A 20,200-nucleotide genomic window follows, 5' to 3' on the forward strand; every position below is an offset into this window, starting at 1 on the left:
CAGGAGCACCCCCCTTTTTTTACCCTAGGGCAATCATTCAAACAAACTAAATCAGGGCTGCACCACTTCAAAGAGAACAGATTAATACAAATAGTTATAATCAAATAAGCCTCAAGTTGAAAAAGTTTCTTCTTTATTATTTTGTTCTTAAAAAGCCACAGCCAACGCGTTTCGTCCTGTCATGCAGGACTTCTTCAGGGCTTTAAAATTTGCAATTAGCGAGAGACATTCTTACAACGTTGTGTGGCCTGGAATAACCCAAATGGTCACCCATGAAGTATGATGGTATTTGGCCCACACTGGCTGGGTGAGTGGGTGATGCAAACAGCGGTGGCCTCAGAAGGGATACTTTAGGCCCTGGTACTTATTGATCTAAAATTAAGCACTGAAGTCAATTCTCTGAAAGTGTAGATTTAAAAAAATGGTTGTGCTATATTTCCACACAAGAGTAATATTAATGGCCAAAAGGCAAGTGCCCAAACAAGCATTTCACTTGCAGCTGCTTTGTAATTTCTAAAATTAGAAAACTGCTCCCAGTTAAACATTTACCTCTACCGTTGTCTAAGGTGACAAAATAACACTGCTTGAGCTTTTCATCTATTTAATGCACCAGCCAGCCCTCAACAGGCCCAGAAATTGTATTTTAAATTAGGAATTGAAGCGCACACTTTATACGATGCGACCTAGAGAATCGAACGACAAAACGATCTTAATGTCTAACACCGCAGCCTGATGGCTCCTAGACTTTTCAGTAAGCCGCTTAAAGCCTCCTATCAGCAGCTTGGCACGGAATTCAGTCAAAAATAATTGCGCACTACAAATCAGCTGCCATCAAAGGCGATGGCTAAATACAGGTATTCTCTAACCACATCCAGGTGGGTATTTACCAGCCTCGATTTCTGTTGCCTGATATTTCAACTTTTCTTCAATTGGTTTTAGTTCGTCTAACAGCTACAGCGTCAAGCAAAATTGCCTCACCTATGCACGGGTCACCTAGACAGGAAACTGCGCACCTCGTTAATCCAGGAAGTGGTGCAGGTAGAATTAAACAGAAGACGAAGGCGTGCCTCTGCTTGAAGGCGTCGAGGGCATTCATCCATTTATTGTGTTCACGCTGTAGATTATGCCTCACCTGTCCCCAAAGCCTCAAAATATTACTCGATCATCTTTTTGATCCGCGTGCCGGAATTCCCCGGTTTTCGAGCTTAGTTTCTCGTAGTCTTACTGTACACAACCAAACACAGCCTTGAAGTCGAGAAAGCTGCAGTACAATACATCATTTATATCTGCATTATAGACAGGAAAGAGCCGGAAAAGGAAATAAAAATACTGGGTAGAGACTTCTTTTCAGAAACCGATGTTGTTCCACGTAATAAAGTGCCTTTTCAATGGCCACTTCTATAATGCTTCTAAAACAGATCGATTTTTGAAAATGATCTCTCACCATTATCCACTGGAATGCTCAAATGGCAGTAAACTGTCCTTATATGATGCAGGAATTTAATAGAGCATAAAAAATCCAGTATGTCATTTAACTTACTAACAGCAAAGCGATTTTCACGACAAAACGTGGGCTGGGATCCTTTTACGATTTGGCAAATAAAAAAAAAAGTAGGAGTAAAAACTAGTTAAAATCCCACTTACCCAGAGGATTCACATTTTTTAATGAAGTTTCCTTAAGCTGCTGGAGCATAAAGGTCAGATATTAATACATTCCGCCACTACATCTGAATCACCCGTACTCTGTTTGCCTGGGGCTCATGACAACTTAATGAAACTAATTTACTAAACCCCTTTGAGTCATTAAAATGTAACACTTGAAGTCCACTGACCCAATTATCTTAAGTCACTTGCCTCTTTGTTTTTTCTAATAGGCATTTTTTTGGTTTTGTTTTTTTCCACAGCTTTTACAACAATACCATTTCACTATGAATGTGTTTAGTGAGTTTTTCTTATCTCCAGGTTCATCTCATAGCCACCTGGACCTAAATTGCTTTTACATGACTGGTACTTGGGCACAGTTCCCTCAAGCTTTACATCTGCTCTCAAAATAGTATTAGCAGCAAGTTATATCCCAGAATTAGCTGTCCTTGGACCAAAATACTTTATTCCAACATGCAGCTTATTTCTGCAAACTACACAACAGTAGCAAATCCCATCATGTCGCTGTCTAGCAGTTTAAGGAAACAAAAAAGCATTAACACCAAGGTTTTAGCATTACTGATTTTTTGTTGTGTTTACCCAAAAATTCTAATCTAATGGTGGAGCGGGGAAAATGCAATATACTTTGATTTTGAGAATCATTGTATAATCAAAACATCCACAACTTGATCGAAGACTAAAATAACAAGTATTGGCAAAGACAGTAAGTCTCACCTATACAAGAGCTATTGGCTTTGGCAATGTGTTTGTACCATGTTGTACACCAGTGTGGCTGCTATTCAGCAAGGCTAAAAGTTATTGGTGTGGAGTGTTGTAGAATGGAGTGGGGGAGTACAGTATCACATAGTGTAGTAGGGGGAGTAGAGTAGAGGAGTGTAGAGTTCAGTAATTCCGTCACAGAGAGTGTGATAGAGTTCAGGGGCGTAGAGTGGAGTGGAGTGGGGGGAGTGAATGGAATAGGGTGGAGAGGAATGGAGTGGATTGAGGTTGTGCGGCGATTGGGGTAGAGTGGAGCGAAATGAGTAGAGTAAATTGATACTTGTATAGCACACTACTCACCCGCAAGGGTCTCAAGGCGCTTGTACGAATACCGCTGTGGAACCCATCCTGGCTTTCCCTGTGAGGCGTCCACTCCTGGGCACCCCCAAGGTGGAGGCCAGGCATCCTTAGCATTGTGGGGGCCGTTGTGGAGATTAAGCAAGCTATTGCCCAGAGTTGCAGAGTGGGACTCCATGATTGGAAAGGCACCGAGGCGAAAATTATCAGGTCTGTGGAATTTTTGAGCCCAAGACCCGCCGAGGCGGGGAATTGAACCCTGGTCCCGGGCTAGACCTCTGCATCAGGGTCTGCCGCTCTAATCATTGAGCCACACTTCTCCACAGAAGGTGGGGTGGATTGGAGTGGGTGGACTGGATGGGGTGGATTGGAGTAGGGTGGACTGAAACAGGGTAAGGTAGATTCGACTGGAGTGGATTGGAGTGGGGGGGATTGATTGGGGTACATTAGATTAGATTGGGGTGGGTGGATTAGAGTGATAGGACTGGGGTGGGTTGTATTAGACTGGGGTGTTTTGGAGTGGGGTTAATTGAAGTTGAGTGAATTAGACTGGACTGGAAAGGGAGGATTGGACTAGACTGGAGAGGTGTATTGGATTGGAGTGGGTGGATCAGATTTTATTGGAGTGGGGTGAGTGCATTGGAGTGGAGTGTATTGGGCTGGGGTGGGATGGGGTGCACTGGAGTGTGGTGGATTGGAGTGGGGTGGATTGGATTGGAGTGGGGTGGATTGGAGTGAGCTGGATTGGAGTGGGGTGGGGTGGGATGAATTGGGTTGGGGTGGGGTGGGGTGAATTGGAGTGAGGTGGATTGGATTGTGGTGGATTGGATTGGATGGATTGTCTTGGATTGGAGTTGGGGGATTGGATTTGATTGGAGTGGGGGACTGCATTGAAGTGGGGTGGATTGGACAGGAGTGGGGTGGGGCTTACTGGAGTGGTGTGGATTGGAATGGAGTGGATTGGATTGGGGTGGGTTGGATTGGAGTGAGGTGGATTGGAGTGAGGTGGATTGGAGTGGGGTGGGTTGTATTGGGGTGAGGTGGATTGGACTGAGGTGGATTGGATTGGTGTGGATTGGAATGAGGTGGATTGGAGTGAGGTGGATTGGGGTGTGGTGGGTTGGATTGGAGTGGGGGTATTGGATTGAATTGTAGTTGGGGGCTTGGATTGGATTGGAGTGGGATGACTGCATTGGTGTGGGTTGGATTGTACTGGAGTGGGGTGGATTGGAATATAGGATTGGATTAGGGTAACGGACTGGAGTGAGGTTAATTGGAGTGAGGTGGATTGGAGTAGGGTGGGTTGGATTTGGGTGGGGTGGATTGGAGTGTGGTGGATTGGAGTGGTGTGGATTGGAGTGGGGTGAATTGGATTGAGGTGGGGTGGGGTAGATTGGAGTGGGGTGAAATGCCAACCAATTGCTGGGCTGGCACAGCAGTAGTGGAGAATTAGATTTGTGTCTACCCGCATGCTCCTGTCACAAGATCGGGTGATTGGCATTAAATGAAAAACTACTAGTATAAGAAAGTAAGTCACTTGGAAGTGAGAGAAGGTGACTTGTACCGGCAAACTGGACAATTTTAAAGTACTTTAATAATACTACACCAGGTGTCTGTTTCCACAGATTATCCAAGCAGTAATCCCCTCATGAAGTGCAGCTACCAGGGGTGACAGCACTTCAGCTAATGAAACATGTTACATCAGAGATTCAATTAAAGCCCTTCGTCACAGATATATAAAGCGTGGAACCACATGTAGCAGGTACCTGCATTGGGAAGCCCTCTCATAAGTAACAGAGGGAAGTCTCAGTGCAGCATTGCCATAAACAGCCTTTTCAAGCTTTTTACACAATACGCTTAACATAATTGTGCATCTCTCATTAGCACTGTTGTCAAGAACTGCCCATAATTGTATTGGCTACTTTAGGTGCACAAACCCAGTCACATTTTTAGCAGTGCACAGGAAATAGAGAAAGTTTACCTCCTGCTTTCATTGGTTGCCAATAGCACAGCAATCAGCTGTAAGAAACAAAGACAAACTAAACATCAAACTAAAACAACATTATATTAAAGTGATTGAATTGGGGCAGTCACAAGATTACTGAGTGTAGCTCTTGCACCATCATACACTGTTGGCACTCACTGTGCACAAGCGCTGCATTATATGTTAATTTAATTACAACTTCACAGGTAGGTCTCGGAGACTGAAAAGTAAACAAATGTACTATGAGATTTTAATCAACATTACCACAGTCTTCTACAGAGTGTGTTCTAGGAGCATAAAAGAAGCACTGAGGGACGGGACAAAAATGCATCATAAACTAGAAATATGGTTTGGGTGGGTTGAAGAAACAGGAGGGTAGGGAGAAACTAAGGACAAGTTGAAGACTTGGGTGAGCGGTGGAGGGCAGAGGATGTGACCTTATGGTGCAGCCTGATGACTTTGGAACTGAAAACCCGGATTTGAGTCCCGACGGCGGCCCAACAACTTGTGATTCTGGACCCATCCTAAAAAAAATGGAGGCAACCATGTGTAACATGACAGATGATGAATGTAATGTACTGCATTAGGGCCCATTCCTGGTATAAAATGTTTTGAGTCTAGGAGTCCAATGTTGGGAATCTTCACGTAATACTGCGCAAATCCTTACAAATGCATGTGACCCTGTGCAATGTAACTCTCAAAACAAGAAACAATGAGGGAGGGAGTAGGGGGATGGGTCAAGCAGCAAAGCGGGAGGAGTTTGGATGACGGGCAGGCAACACTAGAACATTAATATTTAAAAAATCCTCTCACTTTGAATAGAAAGAAGAAAAGTAAACAGGCACCATCGGAAAACAGCGTCTGACATTTGACCTCGGGCTTTGAATGCACAGTAAATGTGATGAGATAACAGCAAGATTTACAGGCCTGTTTATAGAAACAGAGCTCGGAGCTTGTGCAAACATGTCCTAAAATGGGAACAGTGGGTGGATAGTAGTGATTGGTCTGTACTCTCGGGGAGGACTAAATACAGGAAGAGGCATGACACATGCATGCCATGGACAAATGTGGAAAAAGGCTATGAGAGTAATGATGTCGTCAGGAAAAAGGAAGCCTATGGGCAAACTGAAGCCCACATATTGAATACAACAGTCTTTTCTGAGACGGCACATGCACTGTCTAGCTAAAACATATAAAGATTATCAATGAGTGATTGAGAGATGGCAATTAGAAAAATGTCCTTGATTAACATTAATAATGTTCCAACGAAGAAAAAAAATTGATTGTATTTTTTTTGCAATAGTTCTGATTCTACTTTTCTGGCCAGGTAAGATTATGACAATCTCTAACACTCAAGGTGTGCCATTTTTCATCTGCGTGACTGCTCCTTTTCAGGCAGTATAACCATCATATGATGGGAATGTTTTTTCCTCACCACCATGACAAACAGGGGACAAGCAAAGGAAAGGTCACATGATGCATTAGAAGGTATTCTATGGAATCACTTCCCTACAAGCCTGATACTTCACTTTGCTTGTGGTAAAATTTGACATACGTCTGTAGGCGGAGGGCTTTAGTCAGCCTAAGTGCTAGAAAATCAGCTAGAAGTGCGAAAATCACATTTTATCATTATCCTCTTATTAACAAGATTATAAACAAGTATTGGCAAAGCCAATAGGTTTGGTATTGGCCTCCAGCCTTTTGGCAAATCTTATGCCATGGTTTTTGCAAAACGTTATTGTTTGAGAAGCTGCTCGGCCCTCATTGAATCTAAAATAAAAACAAAATGCCTTTAGCCAAAGTGTTTTCCTGGTCTTAGAAAAGTACACGTTACCATGGTACACCCAGCACTGAAAGGAACTACCTTGTGTGTGGACGTGCTCCTTGGGAAAGGGCATCATGCCATAACTCATAGTGAAGTCAGTCAGTCACTGAAGTGGTCTAAGAATTCATCTTAATGCATGCTGGAGTAAGGGTAAGAAACATGTGAATGACAGTCACATACAAATGGATGAAGTCTGGATGAAAATTCCTCTAATTAACTATGTTATACATACTTTTAGAAAAATTAAAAGGTCTTGGCTAACCCAAACCTAAAATGTTATTGGCCCTGCATTGACTGCTAGCCTCACCTTTGAGAAAGAAGGCAAGAAAAAAGGGAAGGAAGGAAGGAAAAAAGGAAGGAAGGCAGAAAAACGAAGCAAGGAAGAAGAGCAAAAAAGAAATGAAAGAAGGCAAAAAGGAAGAAAGGTGGTAAAAGGGCAAAAAGAAGGAAAGAAAAAAGGAAAGTACTAGTCAGTAGGAAAGACAAAAGAAAATAAGGCAAAAAAATTAAAAAAGAAAAGAGACCAGAAAAGAAAGAAAGGGAAGGAAGAAAGATTGCAAACCAAATGAAAGTATAAAAAGAAAGCAATAAGGAAAGCAGGCAAAAAAGAGAGAAAGAAGTTAAAAAAGAAAGAAAGGAAAAAGAAGGAAAGACTGTTGGCAGAAAGAAGGCAACATGAAAATAAGTAAGAATGAAGAACATAAGGAAGAAACAAACAAAGAAAGAAAGAAGTAAAGGCAAGAAATTAAGATGGAAAAAAGGAAAGAACGAGAGAAAGAAGGAAAGGCAAATGAGAACGAAGAACAGAAAAAAGAAAGAAGGAAAGGAGAAGGAGAAGGAAAGAAAAAAGGAAAGAAGGTAAAAAAGAAAGAAAGAGAAAGAAGGAAAGGAAGAGAGGAAAGAAAGGGAGAGAGAAAAAGAGAAAAAGGAATGAAAATTAAAGGCAAAAAAGAAAAATGAAAGGCCAAACATAGAAATAAGGACAAAAGATAAAAAATAATAGTGGAAGGCAAAAAGAAAAAAATTAAGCAAAGAAAAAAAAGAAAGAAGATTGAAAGAAGGAAGGAAAGAGGGATCACAGTATAATATATTGAATACTTTAACCCAATTTACACCCCACCTATATTTTTAAAAAAAACCTCTACAGGTGTGCTGCAAATTAAACATGATAAACTTTGTTTTTCTTCCTAGGCAAAGCTTATTGAAGAACCAGTGATGAAACTGATTCCAGAAACACAATACGGTATACTGTGAAATAGCAGCAGACCACTTCAAAAGGAATATGCAACAACATTGGAAGCAGGCAGGAACTCATAAAGCTACAATGTGCCCTGTGCTCACTTCAAATGCACCCTTCTATAACATCAGGCAACACTGGCACTAAAGGGAACTGTTATGATTCCACCTTGTGAAAAAACAGAATGCAGTCACTCAAAGTAATTTTAACCAGAGGCTTAAGTAGGCTGATCCACTGCCTCATGTTGCATACTGAAGTACTCATAAGCCAAATGTGATTCACATAACAACATACCAATGGATGAAGAGAGGTGACTGAAAACCTCTTTAAGTAATTTATACATAATATTTTAGTAAAATCAAAAGGTCTTGGCCAACGCCAGACCTAAAAACAGTGGGGCCTCTATTTTTATATCCTCCATGTCTTCGAAACGATGTTGACATGTTTATGTACACTGTGCCATAAAGCTCTAACTGGGTCAGTCACGTTCATCAGGAGGTTAGATGAGAATGGAGTAGAGGATGATTTACTTCCTGTTCACTTCTCACAGACACAAAGGATATGCTGGGGATGCTCAATGATCACCCAAGCCTTGGCCTTTTAGGTGTGTACTCAGAGACTTGTGACGAGAAGCTGGGAGACAAAAAGGGTGACATGGTACATATACATGCAGTAAATACTATATTGATCCCTGCATGCAGTCTTAGTGGACTTATTATTTAGAAGTAATCACAATATCGGAGTCTCGGATGGTCATTACCATTAGCTAGTCCACCTTTTGTGAATGGTGTAATAGAAAAAGGGCTCAATTGTCAGACAATATCCAGAATACCGCCACTTGTCACCTAAAAAGTGTTTTGTCTTAAAGTGCTTGTAGTGCCTTGCTGAAAAAGATGCTGCTGTAACCACAGGTCTACAGTATGTGTGGCCTGTTTTTATTAAAGATCATAATTTCAGCACCCCATTCTAAATGTATTCCAAGTCAAAGTCAGCACTGCATTCCTAAGGTCTAGCGGTTATTGTCTTCACCTCACTGAAAGAGGTGGGGCATGAGATGTCTTTGTAGAATGTTAGACACTCTTCCAAGTTTAATTTGGTATAAACAATGCTTAATTTGAGCTGGTGGTGGCAGGTGACTGACAATGAGTGCCAGTTTTGCAGATTGACACTTATTTGTCTTCAACAGACTTCGAACCAGAGACATATAAAGAATAGCACAAAATTAAAGAACAAATAGAAGGAGAAAAATGGAAAACACTGACAAAGGGAGAAAACATGGCTATAAAAGAGCCTGCAAGAGTTAGCTATGGAGTCGTATAAAGTCTGATGGTGGATTAAAGAGGGTTCAGATTGAAGCAAGACTAAGCAGCCCTGGTATTCGGCACCCTGACCTTCAATATCACCCTCACAGGCTTCTGAGCAAAGGTTTGGGACCCGGTTCTTATTCTTTTACAAATTAAGCACTGAGGTAAGTGGTCTCTCGTTAATCTCTAGTGGGGAGCTGAAATGAGCTATTCTTTCCTATTGAAATGATCTAATAAAGGTCCACAGGAGCTTTGTGACTATCTGCATGCAAATTAAATAAGCAACCTTCTGCCAGATGTTGACCTGGACTTCCTTTTCTCAAAGTCTTCCAGCCACCGAAAATTCATCAACAAATTCCTATCAGGGCCAAACTTTATGAAACATCTTAAGCAATAACCTGGGCAACTTAAGGCACCGATTCACAAATTGAATTAATTGCTTATCTCATCCTGGCTATTTAGGTAGTGCATGTCTGATCCGATTGTGAAATGAAGTGTTGTATAGAGCAACTTGAATACGAGTTAGGAGTGCATAGAGTGATGCAAAAGTGAGCGTTCATCTTTTACACCTTCTACCGCCTTTCCTGTGCTAAATCATCCATATTCTACCTCCAACCACAACATCACCTGGTCTGGTCTCTCCCACCGGGTACTTTACACAAGAGCTTAGTGACACTGTGCAATAGACGAATTCTAAATGAACAAACAATACTTGCTCTTTTTACATTGGAATGGACTGTGCAATCTAGTTAATCTCCATTGGAATGGGAATTGATTCAATCATCCACTAGAATGACTAGACAACAGAGCACACCATCAGGGCAGTTACAAATCTGTTTTTGGTTTTGTCAACCAAGGAGTCAGAAATCCATCAGAATTGGTACATTCTTGGAAGGAGGCAGTACGAATGAGGGGAATTTATAAAGCCATGGTAGAAGATGCATACAATGTATTTTTGTAGCTTATGTATCATGTCATGTTACTTTATTATTGAGCAGTAGTTGTAGCTTTCTTATTTATTATTGCCTGCCCACAGGATAAAGTATGGGAAATAGAGGAAAATGGCGGTATTGGGGTTTGCGATGATATGAGCAGCTTTTAATTTTGCTGTAAATGGTTGCATGGGATTAAAGAGATTTGCTTTGTGATAATGCAAACTTAGCTTGGCAGATTCAGGTGAGATGATAACGAGATTGCATTTGTAAAAGGGTGCCCCTGTTTCTTCTTCTTCACCCTAGGCGTTTCGCTCTTTGTGGACCCGAATGTCAAAATAGCCCTAAAAAAGAAGCCATTTTCTAGAACTAGGAAGAACTCTGTACACGAGTGCAGAAACTGCAAGAATGATGGGTAAGCACACGCTTTGTCTCTTTGTAGCGCCGGTGCTCTTACTGTTTAAACTTTCTTTACCCTATTCCATAGAAGATAGCCATTGAGTCTGCCCGCCACCATACAAAAAACACCAGCAATATTCCTCCATGGCGGTTCGTTCCCCTACTCCCGCACTTCCTTTTTCATCCACGCCAAACTGGCAATGCATCAGGACAAGACAATCAATTTGCTTGATGGGAAGCATGCACCATCCCCCATTCAACTCTGTATGACTACCAGCTAGCCACTTGGACTATTCCTCGAAAAAAGTGTGATGTCCAATAAGTAATGCAAGACCCTGTTAACACCAGGCTGAGGCCCTGTATGCACCCACTTTTAAACAGTGCCCCTCTCAAATATGACTGCCCATGATTTAATTCCTTGACTGCATTCACAAGTGCCATGCCTGGAGAGCGGTATGCAGTGTTAGATATCCACATGCACTTTCATGTAAATGTGCCTGCTCATCCTGGTGAACCTCAAACTGTCAGACGATTTTCTGTCCCTCTAGTAATTTGTGGAATTAGTTTCCCTGTGGTGCATATACCTCACAGTGATAGATTAATCACAGGGATTTTCTCACCTGTACAGCACGCAGGAACAACACTGACCATGGACATCCAGGATTCCTCCTTTGTCAAAGATATTCTAGTGCATCCCGTGTTAGGTGATCAAAGGGATAGCAGTGTTGCCCTGAGGAGTGGGGATGGCCAGACCTATGGCCCATTCCCATGTTTCAAGGAGTCCGATCAGTTTAGTCCCCAGCCTGCTGGCAGTGGGTTATATGGCGATTCTACCATCAGATCACAGCCAGCGATCCACACCACCACCTGAGTGCCTTTCTGCCTCTCCATATGGCTACGTTGGAATTTGATGGTGAACACTCCATAATATCCCAACATGGCAGTCAGTTAGTGGACCTCAAGCCGAGGCATCATGTCCACCATCTAATTGGAGAAATCCCTGTCTTTCATCTTACCTCTCAATTGGCTACTCTCACGAATGTTTTTTGCACATAGCATAAGTGGGACAAGAAAATATAAATGAAACATCTGTTTTCACTATAGAAAGATGTTCTACACAAAGTAACTATGTGTAGATCGTGTCAATTACTATTCAATGAGTACAAGTAAGGCATTGAAGCTGGATGGAGGTACTTGCTCTAGGATTAATATTCCTTCCCATGAGTGGATCTATGGAATGTCATGGTGAATCTATGCCTTTGATCATGAACTACCTGCAAGGTGCCTATTGCCAATCAAGGAAATGGTACAACCAAAATGTCTGTGTCTAGCCCTATGAGAAAGAGCCTGAGGTTTTATTTCACGTGCTTAAGTTCAGAACAAGGCAATGTGGGCTTGCTCAAAGAGGATGTTTAAAAAGTGACCAACACGTACTGTTTGTGGAATGACCAGGACAAACCAGTATCCTACAACACCCTACCATTTGAATATGGCAAAAGGCTATCTGCACGTTGCAGAGGTGCCATTGACTGTGTGAAGCCTGGTTGATCCTAAAACTTATAGAATGAGAATGCCACTTCATACCAACTGAAGGAACGTAAAGAAGACCCTGCAGTTGCATATGTGCTGTTTAATCATGAATGTATTGAGGGGGGCTGAGTATAAGAATCTAAAAATATGAAAGAAAGCATCATCTCCAGCTACTAATGCCTGCACTTAGGGGCCAATGGTGATGTCGGGACTTTGGACATGGAATTCTAGCTCGAAATTATTGGAAGATCAAGATTGTGTTCAGTGGTAATTTCTCAACCTGATGGTCAATGGGCTAGTCTGATTGCTTAAATAATGAAATGTAAAGAATAATCCCAATGTGCGCAGCTAATAAGAGGCTAAATAAAGATCACTCATGGTGAGGAATACGCCATGCAAAAGAAGAGTGTTGAAGAATAATCTGAGAATGATCAATGTGGCTTCAAGTTGGATCTTCCATGGAAGCGTAGCTAGGTGAATCTGACTAAGAAAGGATTAGTTGGATGGCAAGGACTTCGACTTGTAGAGTTATAACCATTGACGGAAATGATTCTCGCGTGATTCAGTTCCAGATGCTGCTTACATGCGTTAGTTAATTTCCTTCCAGCTGTGATGTAGACTACTGGAATCCATATTGCTTGCTTGTGTTCAAGGATGAGTCTGGGTTGGAAGGGGAGTGATCTGCAGGGGGAGGGGGCCAGGGAATGAAGGGTTTGGGAAACTGAAACCAGGAGCTTCATAAGGGTCATGCCGAGAATGTCAGAAAGCTTTGTACTAAGTGGGTGTATCTAGGAAGAGCAGAGAGAGCACCCTGGAGATGACCATACATCATCTAGACGGTAACAACCCTTTGGAATGTCACAAGGGTTCCTGCCTGTACCAGCAAGATGAGTGAAAAACAGCTTCCAACACCCCAATTAAAGGGTTGATTCACTTTTTTAGACCTTTTTACTCAGACTGTTATTTTCTTAAAAATATTAGTTGATTGTGGGATGTTTATAGAAAATATTTATTTATTTCACTATGGAATTCAGTACAGGAGGGCAGGAGTGTGCATGCAACTACACATTTTAAAGCACAAAGCTGGTTTTAAAATGAAATCCCCTCAAACTGCTTATAATACATTTGCAATATACTGCTTGCAGTGTATTGATGTGTTTATTCTTACAGCGAAGATTCCACATTCATTTGCCATTCTAAAGAACTTGTGCATCAGAGGCAGCTAAAACCACATTTAAAAAAAAAAAGATTAAAGGTGAAGATGTGACCATGTATTATAAGACAGAAAGTACTCCCATCAAAACAGGATATTTATATGAGTTCAGTTTCCTCATACTGGAACTTGAAATTGGGCTCTACTACTCTCATTCTACATGGCCAAAGAACCAGTCACAGCCCGCATGACTCACGGGTGGAGGGTCAGGGGGGCGCATGGGGAGGAACAGGAAGCAGAAGTAGGCAGCCAGGCTCCCTTCCCTAAACCAATCACAACGCTGCAAGCAGCGTTGTGATTGCTCAGGACGCAGCCCAGCCAGAGGCTTATGGGGAGGCAATGTTCTCCATGGAGGCTGCATTGCAGCCAGCATAGAGAAGGGCAGAGTGCACATTACTGGTTTGGGCGGCCCCAGGGGGCCTACCAAACAGTCTTTGCGCACTCGGGTATGGGCAGGCACACCACTCCTCCCCTGCACTGCTCGCTGAGCAGCCCTGCCCACCTACCCACCCACAACCAAACATAAAATGGTATAACTAAAAGTTATTTCATGTTTCTGCTTCTCGCACTGCGAGAAAGCAGTGGGGCAACGCTCCTCCGTCCTAGTGGAGGAGCCGCCCCAGCCAAGAACTCTCCAGTAACTTGTAACATCTTGCATGAGAGGGTGCAATCTCTCCTATAATAACATTAATAAAGTTTCAGGGATATTTCTTTTATAACACGAGTGTCTATACTATTAAAAAAATAGGATATTTTTAGTTTGCATAAGTTACGTGTTTGTTCTCTTAATGACCCAAGCATTTGTATCAGAGAATAAAATATAATTTGGAAGATCATTAAATGCTGCAGCATTGTACGCAGTAGTCATGTCTGAGGCCAATTCAGAGTGTCAATATAATCATTATTGCCAATCCTGCGCCAAAGGCCTATTTTCTTCCATCTCAGGTCATAATTGCAGTAAGGGTTTCTGTGATGCCATCATGAGCTGAAATGTTCAAATCACAAGGACTCTTTATTGTTTAACATTTGAAAAATTAGTCCTTCAGCACTCTAGGTTCTTTCGGCAGGGTGCTGGAAGTAGGAGTGCGGTAGGTGCTGCAGCACTCAAACTAACTTTGCAGTAGCTCAAGAAGTCAAGAAGGCAAGAAGAAGCCCTTCAAATTTCGTATGTATATAATTGTATTTGCTGTGCGATCAAAGACAGAGGTCAAATGTTAGACAATGCAATCTGACAAATTACTTCTTATTGTACGTGGAGATATGTCTTTACTTTTCCTTTCTGTAACTGGAGGATCATGGTAATTTCTAATGTGATCTAAGGGCCATATTTTTGATCCCAGTTGCTTCGTGCTTGCACCAAGAAACATGGTACATGCATGATGCAACTCAAAAATGCGATTTATGAAGCCACGTTAGGCCATCTGAGCTTGTGTGGCCTTGAGTAGCTTTATAAATCTCGAGTAAAAGAACGCAGCGCAAATCGCTGTGTTGCCCTACCCGGTGCTGGGGAGGCATTACATGGGTATTGCATGCAACTCCCATGGTTTTTGATGCATTCCCAGATTTACCAGAACTGGGAAACCTGGGAAAATGCCAAAAAGGTATGCCTTCCCCGGAGAGGCATAACAAGGAAATATCTTTATTTCTCCTTGTTACTTCCTCTTACTATGTGTGCTGCATTCTGCAGCACACATAGGTATATGTGTCACAGGATTGTTTTCCTGCACTAAGAAATCATGTATACAACACTGGCACCCTTGCCCATGGTGCAAGAGTGTCTGAGTTGGAGCTAGGCTGCCAAAATGGCAACAGCGCAAGGAAAACAATCAGGAATATGCTGTATTCTTTTAAATACAGCACATCCCTGCCCTTTTCCTGTCATGCAGCGCAGCAAGGTGGCTTGCTGCACTGTGTGACAATGTCATAAATATACCCTAAGTGACAATCTTGCTTGGATACAGGGAGTGTTAAAAGTAAAGCTTGTCAAATGTTTGCCTATGCCTCTTTGATGTGCCACGGCATGCCAGTTAAGAATTGACCGGTATAGACGCTCTCACCTCCTCTGTTCACATCCGGATGGTGGGCGGACATCGGAGTTTGGAATAGTGAATAAACCCGTGTTTAATCCAAGTGATTGTGGCGTTTATATCCAGCGGAGGAAAGGAATATTAATAGCGACTTTTGCACTGTGTACCGGCAGTGAGCCGTCATTCGAGTTAGGGAGGTACACCCCTCTTTCTAGGACCCTGTTAATTTGAATTACCGCCTTATTTGCAAATTACGGCGGTGGGATTTCTTTTTTTGAATATGTCTGCAGTTATGTGTTATTCTGTCCTGAGGAGGCCGAAGAAGGAGTAAGGCTGAAACGCGGTTGCGTAGACACTTCAAAAGGAGGAGTCGCGGAAATATAATATTGCGTTGATTTTGTTTGATGGTACACTAGGATGGTCTATATTAGTTAAGGTGGTTAGTCTAAATATCGAGTTTTAAATGTCGACCTACAAGTATATCGAGTTGTTAATATCGTAGGTAAAGAATATCGAAGTCAAGAATATCGATGGACAGAATATCGACCCCAAGGTAACTATTATCGAAGTTAATAATATCGAAGTCATTAATATAGATGTAAGTAATATCGTAATGAAAACTTTCGATGTCAATAATATCGATATTTTATTAGTGTAATGTATTTTAATATGTATTTTATTTGTATGTTAAAGATTATTGTAATGTATTTTAATACATATAAAAATAAATGTTTAGAGATTAATAAATATTTAAAATATAATTTAGCGTTTTAGTATCAGAGCGGGTTGTGGGTTTATAGGGGAATAGGGTGGGAAGTAATTTAATTATAATTAATTAAGTAATATGTAATGTTTAATTGGTATTTATGAATAATTGATTGTTAATTAATTACTAATTGTAAATTAAATATATTAATTGATTAGTTAATTGTTAATTAATTATTAATTGTAAATTAATTTTATTAATTGGTTAATTATATAAGTTATAATTAGTTTAATATTAATATTTATTTATTGGTATTGTTAATTATTAATTGTTAATTAGTAATTAATCGGTGATTAAATTTTATTAAGTGATTAATTGATGATTAAATTAATTATGTGAATTTTTATGTGCAGTGGGTTGTGGGTTTATAGGGGAATAGGGTGGGATGTAATTAAATTCAAATAATTACTGATAATTTTTATTTATTTGTAATTAATAATAATTAATTGTTAATTAATTATTAATTGGTAATTAATTGGTATTAGTACGTTAAATATAGTAAATATAAATAATTTATTATTTCATGTTATTTGTTGTTATTGCTAATTAATGTATTGTAAATTAATAATTAATTTGTGAATAATTGTAATTTGGTAGTTAATATGTATAAATTAGTAAATAATAAGTATATTAATTATAAAGAATGTATTATTAATTGTAAATATTAGATAAACTGATATTTAAATGTATTGTGTATTTTGTATGTGTAGTGTGTTGTGTGTTAAAGGGGGAATAGTGTGGGATGTAATTTAAAGTTATTTATATAAATATTTATTTTAAATAATTGGTATTTAAGAATAAATATTTTGTAAATTAATTATTAATATGCTATTTTTTTATAACTAATTATTTAATTGGTTATTATGTTTATAGAATCCCTATGCTATCCAGTGCTTTCCCAACTGTTTTACTATCTGGAGTAGGAAATAGTAATTTGTACCCCTACGCTATCCAGCGCTTTTCCTACTGTTGCACTCTCTGGAGTTGGAATAGTAATTTTTACCCCTACGCTATCCAGCGCTTTCCCTACTGTTTCACTTACTGGAGTGGGAATAGTAATTTGTACCCCTACGCTATCCAGCGTTTTCACTACTGTTGCACTCTCTGGAGTGGGAATAGTAATTATTACCCCTACGCTATCCAACGCTTTCCCTACTGTTGGACTCACTGGAGTGGGAATAGTAATTTTTACTCCTACGCTATCCAACGTTTTCCCTACTATTGCACTCTCTGGAGTTGGAATAGTAATTGTTTTCCCTACGCTATCCAACACTTTCCCTACTGTTGCACTCTCTGAAGTGGGAATAGTAATTTTTACCCTTACGCTATCCAACGCTTTCCCTACTATTGCACTCTCGGGAGTTGGAATAGTAATTTTTACCCCTACGCTATCCAACGCTTTCCCTACTGTTGCACTCTTTGGAGTTGGAATAGTAATTTTTACCCCTACGCTATCCATCGCTTTCCCTACTGTTTCACTTACTGGAGTGGAAATAGTAATTTGTACCCCTATGCTATCCAACGCTTTCCCTATTGTTGCACTCTCTGGAGTTGGAATAGTAATTTTTACCCCTACGCTATCCAGCGCTTTTCCTACTGTTGCACTCTCTGGAGTTGGAATAGTAATTTTTACCCCTACGCTATCCAGCGCTTTCCCTACTGTTTCACTTACTGGAGTGGGAATAGTAATTTTTACCCCTACGCTATCAAGCGCTTTCCCTACTGTTTCACTTACTGGAGTGGGAATAGTAATTTGTACCCCTACGCTATCCAGCGTTTTCACTACTGTTGCACTCTCTGGAGTGGGAATAGTAATTTTTACCCCTACGCTATCCAACGCTTTCCCTACTGTTGGACTCACTGGAGTGGGAATAGTAATTTTTACTCCTATGCTATCCAACGTTTTCCCTACTATTGCACTCTCTGGAGTTGGAATAGTAATTTTTTTCCCTACGCTATCCAACACTTTCCCTACTGTTGCACTCTCTGGAGTGGGAATAGTAATTTTTACCCTTACGCTATCCAACGCTTTCCCTACTATTGCACTCTCTGGAGTTGGAATAGTAATTTTTACCCCTACGCTATCCAACGCTTTCCCTACTGTTTCACTCTTTGGAGTTGGAATAGTAATTTTTACCCCTACGCTATCCAGCGCTTTCCCAACTGTTTCACTTACTGGAGTGGGAATAGTAATTTGTACCCCTACGCTATCCCACGCTTTCCCTACTGTTGCACTCTCTGGAGTTGGAATAGTAATTTTTACCCCTACGCTATCCAGCGCTTTCCCTACTGTTTCACTTACTGGAGTGGGAATAGTAATTTGTACCCTCACGCTATCCAGCGTTTTCACTGCTGTTGCACTCTCTGGTGTGGGAATAGTAATTTTTACCCCCATGCTATTCAATGTTTTCCCAACTGTTGCACTCATTGGAGTGGGAATAGTAATTTTTACTCCTAAGCTATCCAGCGTTTTCACTACTGTTGCACTCTCTGGAGTGGGAATAGTAATTTTTACCCCTACGCTATCCAACGCTTTCCCTACTGTTGGACTCACTGGAGTGGGAATAGTAATTTTTACCACTATGCTATCCAGTGGTTTCCCTACTGTTGCATTCTCTGTAGTTGGAATAGTAATTTTTTTCCCTACGCTATCCAACACTTTCCCTACTGTTGCACTCTCTGGAATGGGAATAGTAATTTTTACCCTTACGCTATCCAACGCTTTCCCTACTATTGCACTCTCTGGAGTTGGAATAGTAATTTTTACCCCTACGCTATCCAATGCTTTCCCTACTGTTGCACTCTTTGGAGTTGGAATAGTAATTTTTACCCCTACGCTATCCAACGTTTTCCCTACTGTTGCACTCTCTGGAGTGGGAATAGTAATTTTTACCTTTACGCTATCCAACGCTTTCCCTACTATTGCACTCTCTGGAGTTGGAATAGTAATTTTAACCCTATGCTATCCAACGCTTTCCCTACTGTTGCACTCTTTGGAGTTGGAATAGTAATTTTTACCCCTACGGTATCCAACATTTTCCTTACTGTTGTTTTTGTTGGAGTTGGACCAGTAGTTTTATTGTGTCTGATATTTAATATGTTTTGTAGTATTTTTGCTATTGTAATATATCATTAATAATAAAAATTATTCACATTAAAAATATTGATTATTATTTGCTATATGTAATTATTAAATATTTATTAATGTTATTGTTTTATGTGTATAGATGTATTGGTAATTTTTAAAAACATTTAATAATTTATATGTTACAGAAATTATTATTAAAATTAATTATTAAGTAAGTATATATATATTATATATTATATGTATATGTTTAATTAAAGTTTTATTAAATTATATATATTAATTATACATTTTAAATATTATACAATATATTTTATTATGTTTATTTAATTTCTAAGTATAATTTGGTTTATTTTATATATATTTTTAAAGTAAAAGAAAAACGATATTTTTAATAACGATATTTTTGACACCTATATTTAATTTTCGATATTTTTGTACTTACCATGTTGTAGATAGGATGTTGATATTCTTGACATCGATATTTTTGTTGCGATATATTTGTAGGTCGATTTTCTGTCTGTCGAAATTATGTCATACAACCATTAGTTAAGAGACCTTAAGTGTATTATCTAGACTACCTCCTAGTGGTCCTTTCAGAAATTGTAAGGAGGACACTAGTAGAAATCTATTTGTTTTAGGGCTAGTATTGGTGTCCTACTGTATGTTTTGATTTATGTCATGTTATTGTGTATGTACATTTCTTTTTTGTATACATGTTCTTCCTCATGAGCAGATGTTGTTTTCTATGTAGTATGTGAAAATATTTTGATAGAATCTTTTTAGAGTAATAACCTAAGAGAGAGTAATTAAACGTGCTCTACTCAAACACTTATTCTGAGTATTATTTCCTTTAGACCATTTTTGCTTTGTATGAAATGTTTGCTATCACACAACATTTAAATAGTTGTAAATGAACTACACAAATATTTCAAAATAAATTAGCAGCATGGAAAGTATGTGGCATGAGGCAGTTTTTTACAATTATTTAGTGTGCTGGAAATAACAGAATCAATGGGATCACAACAAACGAAGATAGTTTATGCACAGAATAAATATGTGTGTGTTAGATGAACTAACCCTCTCCATGATAAAGAAACACACGTTTTTTGTTATATAACCCTCACCCACCTTGGTGGCATGCTTCATCATTGGGTTCATCCCATTCCGCTGTGGAACG

Source organism: Triturus cristatus, chromosome 5_2, assembly GCF_964204655.1.
Source record: "Triturus cristatus chromosome 5_2, aTriCri1.1, whole genome shotgun sequence".
Taxonomy (NCBI): domain Eukaryota; kingdom Metazoa; phylum Chordata; class Amphibia; order Caudata; family Salamandridae; genus Triturus; species Triturus cristatus.